This window comes from Pieris brassicae, chromosome 2 (assembly GCF_905147105.1).
Source record: "Pieris brassicae chromosome 2, ilPieBrab1.1, whole genome shotgun sequence".
In the NCBI taxonomy this organism is placed as follows: domain Eukaryota; kingdom Metazoa; phylum Arthropoda; class Insecta; order Lepidoptera; family Pieridae; genus Pieris; species Pieris brassicae.
Genome location: NC_059666.1, coordinates 4,364,557 through 4,372,547, shown reverse-complemented (window position 1 = coordinate 4,372,547; position 7,991 = coordinate 4,364,557).

The window sequence follows — 7,991 nt, the reverse complement described above, 5'->3', positions numbered from 1 at the left end:
GCTTCTCTAAATTTTTAAATACTAATAAAATAACAAAACACAGTCTGACCAATTTAGGCCGAGGTAAATGTATTTATGTTATTTATAGAACAAGGGCAGGAGGCTCATCTGATGTTAAGTGATACTGCTCCGCCCATGGACCCTCACAAGTGCTCGCGAGTGTATTGCCGTCCTTTTAAGAATCGGTATTGTTTTTTTTGAAGGACCCTGAGTCGAATTTGTTCGACGGCATAAATGTTCAGCCATAAAAATAACGCATTTTTAATCTATTTAGACGATTTTTTTAAATCTATACAGACATTTGTAGTATGAACATTCATATACGTGAGCGGAATAACAAGTAGAAAGTATAAAGACAATATTATGCAGGCTATATACTAACGTGTAAAGAGACGGCTAATGAATTTTAAGTTATATTTTCACTTAAATGTTTCAAAGAAAGTTAAAGTAACAATAATTAACGAACATTTGTGTAAATTCAGTATTTTGCAGTATGTTACTATGACATTTGTTAATTAGTTTACTTTTTAGTTATTATATATATAACAAATATATAAATACTGTAGTTATGTTATCCTTTAATACTTTTTAAACAACAACAAAAAATCTTATTTCTTTCGATGATCTTACAACTACACACGCATTTGAAAATAATCTTAACTCTTTTAGAATTATACTATAATCCTTAAATAGCTCAATTTAAAACTATTTACACTAAATAAAAAACCAGTGGCGAATATGTTTCTATAAATAGGTAAATTGTAAAGTAAAAGACGACCCGATGGTACGTTTCGTTTGTTTATGATTGGTCTAATTGAATCACGGATCATGTCGCGTATCTATGATTGGACTAAATAAGATGTTGATAATCTGAACGCGTCATTACGTGTTTGTTGTACCAGACCTTAGCACCAACATTAAACTGGTTCCTCAAGTAGGAAAAACTATTTGATAGACTGTCTACGTCGATTACGAGCGCCAACAGACCCCTTAAAGAGACGTTGGGCATGCTTTATGACTGCTTGCATATGCGGCATGCTTATGATCGCTTTATGACTTTTAGATTTGTGTTATTGTTAAATTACTTCTATTTATTATTAATTGTTGTTGTTTCTTTGTATTACTTTAGAGATATGTAATTATTAATAATCGGTTCAAATAGTTCAATTAAGGTTTAAAAAAGTTTATGTGTAAAAAATTGAAGTTATAACAGTTAATTCTGTTCTAATTCTATAACCATTGAAGTATACTTATATACAATAGGATAAATTTAGTTTTTCACTGAGCCGTTTTTCCATTCTAATTAATAAAATATATGTTTATTCATTTTAAGTTCAATTTCATTACAATGTGTAAGATTTGGGAACCCAGGGAGATTCAGGGGTTCTTAATTATACTAATACACGTCAAATCGAAGATGCATGTTTATTGTTCATGCTTCTGTTTAGCTCCAAGCACGCCTACGGAAGCTCATCTTAAGTTCGATACAAAAATAGATAGCTCCTATCTTCTTTTGCTTTTTTATTCCATTATATATTCCCTATATATATGTGCTCAGAAAACCCGCATTTTTTTAGAGTTCACATACAGCTATAGTTAACAACCTACAAACCCAGTTTAATATCTTAACTATTTAAATTGAGTTTATCTGCAGTACAATATAGGAATTTGACACACACTGGTGATATATTTGAAATCGTCAAATAACATCTGTTTACAAATTCTCAGAGAGTGTTTATCAACTTTCACCGGGAAAGATCTAGGCGTTTTGCTGTAATTTGATTAGAGAGGTTTCTTTAATGTTTTGAACACCCATTCATGTTTTTCATTTACTTAATACACAGAATTTTAATGCCATAACATTTACGCACAGCAGCAAGTTGCCTGCCTTTAAGACTAGTGCGCTCTCATTTTGAAGGACCTCAGTCGTGAAGTTGTTCTTTTATATTATTTTTCCAAATGAATCGTAAAGTGTAATAATACACTGACTATACATCTACCAAAAAGCTAATTAGTATTATTTTATTTTATTAATTGTTTTATAAGAATTCTTTCATTTGTTAACGAATGTTAAAAATGCTTGAATTTGAATCCCAGAAATCGAGCCAATGTTTTCCGTGTTTAAGTAGGTTCAACTTAACAAAGAACAAGAAATTATCATTAAATTATAATAATTAATGGCATTTCTGCTGTCATATTTTATATTAGAAAGTAAGTTCTGAATCACACGCTATTAATTGTTCAGAAGATTTAGAATAACGATTAATAAAAAAGAAATTATTTATAACGGAATTAAGAATATTAACAAGGATATATACCAATCTGTTTGAAAACTTGATAAAATATAATGTACTGCCATATTATGTTTGATTAGTATTCTTTAATAAACCTGTCATATTCAGTTTGTAAATACTTTACCCGTAGGTACGTATTATAATATATAATACGTACCTACGGGTAAAGTATATATGTATTGTACAACGCAAACATTATACATAAATCAAAAGTATATAAGAAATAAATACATAAGAAAATAATTTTGTTGATTCGTTTGACTTATGTTTGTTTTGACTAAGCTAGTTAGGCAAGGGAACCATTCTCAGCTAAATAATTTTGAAATCTTTCAAATAAAACTGTATTCGCCTCAGTTAATTAACACCAATTTTCACATTTTCTAACATAAATATTTTAATTATTTTAGACATCCATTCAGACAGAGATTCATTATATTTATCAAATTTAAAAAATATCCAATCCACCAATTAAAATACAAATACCGGTCAATAGGCTGCTAAAATTTTGAGATTTTAGATTTAAGTTTAAAAAAAAGTTATTGTTTGACATGTATTCGCAAAACAAAAGCAAGAAACTAGTCTTTGTCCTGTTTACTGTAATACATTTATATTTATCATTGTCTCGCCCTAGTAATTATTAGAATGAAATATTGCCATTCAATAAAAAAAACTTCTTAAATTAATGCTTATACGTAGCTTAATTTTCATGACATATTAATTGGTAGTATTTCAATCATGTCAATATAATTTAAAAAAAAGTTTAGGCCTGTGCACTTGAACTCCACAGGTTTAATTTGGCGCGTAGATTACCATTGACACCAGAGCTGGTGATTTTCCCACTCAACGAATAAGTGTCGCAATACAGTGAGGAAATTCCAGCATTAAAGGTACACTGCCACAGAGACCAAACTTTTTAAATTCCTTTTACTTTACAATTGATCTGTTTCTATTCATTACTTTTACTAGGTAGGTTAAGAATATTGTAATTATTCATATACTAATATTATCATATGGAATATTATTTATATATTTATACTTATACTATCAAATTTTGGTTCCTTTTAGTTGAAGAACACAAACTATGTTATAAGATTTATAAAAAAAATATATTTTTGCAATTACTTTATTAATAAAAATGCGTATTTCCATGTGTATTACGAACGGTATGTAATAAATGCATTGAATGGAACAATCTCACCGGAATGTGCTATTGAAATTAAAAGTCGATCAAGTGGTCACGCGATTGTAGAAACGATAATACTAGATGAGACAAATTAAATGTCACAAAATATATATTTAAAATAAGATAAAGATTTGTGTAGGCTTAAAGCCAATTATAGTTTTCATAATACCACCAGTACTAGTATTAATAGCTGAGATTAGGGTTATATGCTCATTTAAGTATTAGCGTTTCGTACACACACGACACGCACAAGACGCAAGTGTGTTACCGGCTTTTAAAGAATCGGTACGCATTCAAATAACTCTAAATGTTACTGGCGTACAACAGTGTGGTAGCTACACTAATATTATAAAGAGGATGAAATTGTATAATCGTTTGTAAGTAAGCCAAAAACTACTTGACTGATTTTACATGTCACTAAAATCTTTCGCCATTGTTTATATTTGATTTATTACTCAGATAATAGTAGGAAATATTAGTACAAATAACAATAAAACAAATGTATGTGTAAACACTTAAGAAGTGAAACTTCTTTAAGATCTTATAATTTTCCATTTCGAAAAAAGGAAAATTATATGCAACTTAACAGAAATTGGATAAAGATAGATAAAATTAGATAACATTTAACAAAAGGTTTTTATTATCATATACATGAATACAAATAAAACAATTATTTCATTTTACCTTATTACTACTAATTTATTACAGAATTTCATTGATTGTAATAGAATTATTACTATCATTGTTATCGTTATTACATATTTCTGTTATTAATGGCTTCAAATCTCTTCGAATGAACCGTGGTAGGGACAAGAAAAAGATGGCACGTAACCGAAAAATGTGACGGTACATTTTTTCCAACGTCGATAAAGAAGTTTCACTTCAAAAATCCACTTTATAATATTAGTATAGTTATCACACTGGTGATCTGGCTAAATTTAATACCATAATTTAGACAGTTAATTACAAAAAATAACGTCATAGTTTCTGTTAAAAATGGCGTGTAAATGTTTATTTATAATACAAATACACTTCTTCAATTAACTTATAAGAGAAGTAAAAGTATAATTAAAATGGCACATCTATAATTCTGCATCCACATTACGGAGGCACGCGCTCGAAAGCGGAACGGATCTCGCTAGTTTCTGGACATTGTTCATTCATCTGTACTAAAGATGAGCTTACGTATATTGTCTTCAACAACAAAGGAATCGATTTGGACCTTGAGTGGAAAACTTTCAAGAACGCTAAACTCCGTTTATCATTTTGAAACAACAACGACACTTAGTCTTTGTAAGCCTTCGTTAGACGCTTGCTCGGACTTTTTATGAAGTACGGTATAATTTTAAAACCAGCAGTCGACACCATATAATTGAAGAAAAAAACAGAAATACAATCCATAAATTATAAATAGAAAATTATACATGAGTAATATTTTGGGTCGTTAATTAGTACGTAAAGTCGATTTTTTTTGAATTGATTATAAGCAAAGAAAATCACAATTTTATCACCAATTACATATTTTTCTATATATATATATATATATTATGATTTGGAAACTCCATACCATACTATTTTAATCAAATAAATTTAATAAAAAAAAAAATATTTCTAATGCTTTAAATAACAAATATCGTCACACAATACAGATTTAAATCACAAAGTCAGTTTGACATTTTTCTATTATATAAAAATCTCTTGAAATAAGGATCAATATTTCTGTAACTTATTTTAATAGAAAGGCATTGTTAATTAAAAGTTTTGCCCTGACTTATTGTAGTATTGTATATTTATATATGGGCATAATTTGCGCTTATTTATGTCAAAATTATCGTTGAAATATCGGAAGCATGTAATCAAAGAGCGGATAATAATTTGTGATATGTAAAAGTTCATAGAGATAATTTGACTTTATTTCAAAATTATTGTTAAATTAAATTAGGTTGAGGTATATAAGTATTATATATTTGTGATAGTGTGACTCGTAAGGAATATTTGGGCATGTATGTTAATATCTCACAATTCGATTAATTCTGTGATTTATGCTTACGTCTGACTTCCATATTTCAACTTGTCTCTAGTTAAATAGTACGCCATCTTTGTTTTCCTTTAAATTAATTCCAAATAAATATACTGTTATTGTTAATACTTAGTTTTTATAATCGCCTATCTGGCAAATGTCTATACATACTAATGTATATGTTTTTTTTTCTTCAGAAAAAGAATTAATTAAACCTGTTAAACTCGAAACCCTAATCTTTTAAAAAACCCTAAGTGCATTAAGAATAAACGTGAAGAAAGTGTATTTGCAGTATTATTTAAACTTTGTAAATCTATACAAAAATTATAGATACTTTCTCACCCAACAATTATAGATACTACTTATAATTCGGAAACAAATGAATTGGGAACACCGAAAGTCCTATGCAAATTTTTAATAGTCTAAACAACGTCTATAGAATTCGTATTCATTAATAATTTTGTTCGATATCAGTATTTTGATTGTTCTATTATTTTCGATACTACCTTTGATAACAATCTACTCTTAGAATGATAACTCAGTGGAACGAGAAGGACCTTTGAGTACTGCTTTGAGTTATAAGATACTAACTGACCCAGCAAACGTCGTTTTGCCACGTATATTATTTCCAGGAAACATTATTTTTTAGTTCAATAAAAATAATAAAAAATAAGGGTTGATGTATGTATGCTGTATCCTAAAAAATTTTCAAAAAATTAAAAAGGTTGTTTTTGGGTGGATACCCCTTATCACTTAGGGGTATGAAAAATAGTAGCCGATTCTCGGACTTACTGAACATGCATTAAAAAATCATAAGCATCGGTCGAGCCGTTTTGTAGGGGTATGGGAACAAATATTGAGAAGAATCAAAATTATAACGTTTTGAATAAAGATCACATGAAATAAGGTTAGCAATGCAACTAGTTCAATTGTCTTGAATTCCTAGCAATTGTCATCTATAATAACTATGTCAGTAAACAACAACAATGTTAATGACTATATTAGGTATTTGCTTTCCCTAAGACAAGATTTACCGATTAATTGGTCTGCGCTCTAAATATTTATAAAAATATTGTGCTATTTTAGGGGTGAGATATTTTACTCTTAGTTTTCTGTTTTATCAGTTTTTATTCGCAATTGAAGGTAAAGTAATGAAAAGCAACTCATGAAAAAATGTTAGTTTTAGATCGACAAATGTGTCATGTGTCTATATGCCTATAAAGAAAATTGTTGACACAATTTAAGGGTTTCGAGATAAAAATTGAACTTTAAAGCGTGTCATATGATACATTTTTAATTAATTTGTAAAATAAGTTAAGTTTAGCAAGTTAACAAACAAATTCTTAAGCGTTAAAAAATTAGTATAGATTAGTCAAGTTTGTATATCGACCGATCGATAATAATTTATAATTGATCAATACTGAACATATTTTTATTAAACTACTATTTTATGTTTAAGAGTTCTATTCATAGATTATTGCACAGTGGTCTAGTCTCTTATCTGTCTCAAGGTCCGGGGAGTACGGAGGATGTCTTAGACATTCCAATTGAAGCTCTTCTAATTTGGTAGCCGTCTGTTGTGCGTGTGGTCGTGGGTGTGGTCTAGCGTTGTCGTGAAGTAGCAGTGCCGTGGAGCGATTGACCAGCCTAGGTTGTTTAGCCGCTAGCTTTTCCATCATGGTTTGCAATTGCTGACAATAGACATCAGCCGTAATAGTCTGGCCAGATTTGAGAAAACTGCAATGAACAATACCGGCACTAGTCCACCAAACGCTTACAAGTAACTTTTTTGGGTTTAATTTTCGGCAGGATTTGGCTGGCTGGCCAGGATCCAACCATTGCGCTGAGCGCTTCCGAGTATCGTAAAATATCCATTTTTCATCACAGGTAATTCGGTTTAAAATACCTTCAATAATGTGCCGGTTCAGTAATGTAACGCAGCAGTCAACGCGCGTTTGCCGGTTTGCTTCAGTCAATTCGTGAGGTAGGTACCCTTCAAGCTACCTATCAGCTTTTTAATCTTCCCAATTTGCTTCAAGTGAATTAAAACAGTTTTATCTCTAACACCGCAGCCTGCGGCTAACTCGGACGTGATTTGCGATGGATCCGCTTCCACAATAGCCTTCAATACTTCATTAGCAACTTGGGTCTCAGGCCGTCCACGGGGCTTGTTCTGCAGGTTGACATTTCCAGAACGAAAACGTTGGAACCAAAAACAAACTGTTTTTTCTTTTGCAACATGACCGCCATACACATCATTCACCCTTCGATTGGTTTCCGCAGCACTAGTGCCACGGCGGAACTCGTACTCGTAAATAATGCGATACTATAAGTTTTCCATTTTGTAAAATGAGTGACGCAAACAGAAAAAAACAAATGAATGACGGTCATCGAAGCACAAATACATGAGTAAATAGCTGTACAAATTTGAATTTGAAATTCTTTATCAAAGAGGAGAACATCGTGATTAAAGTGGCGAGTACGAAATACGCCA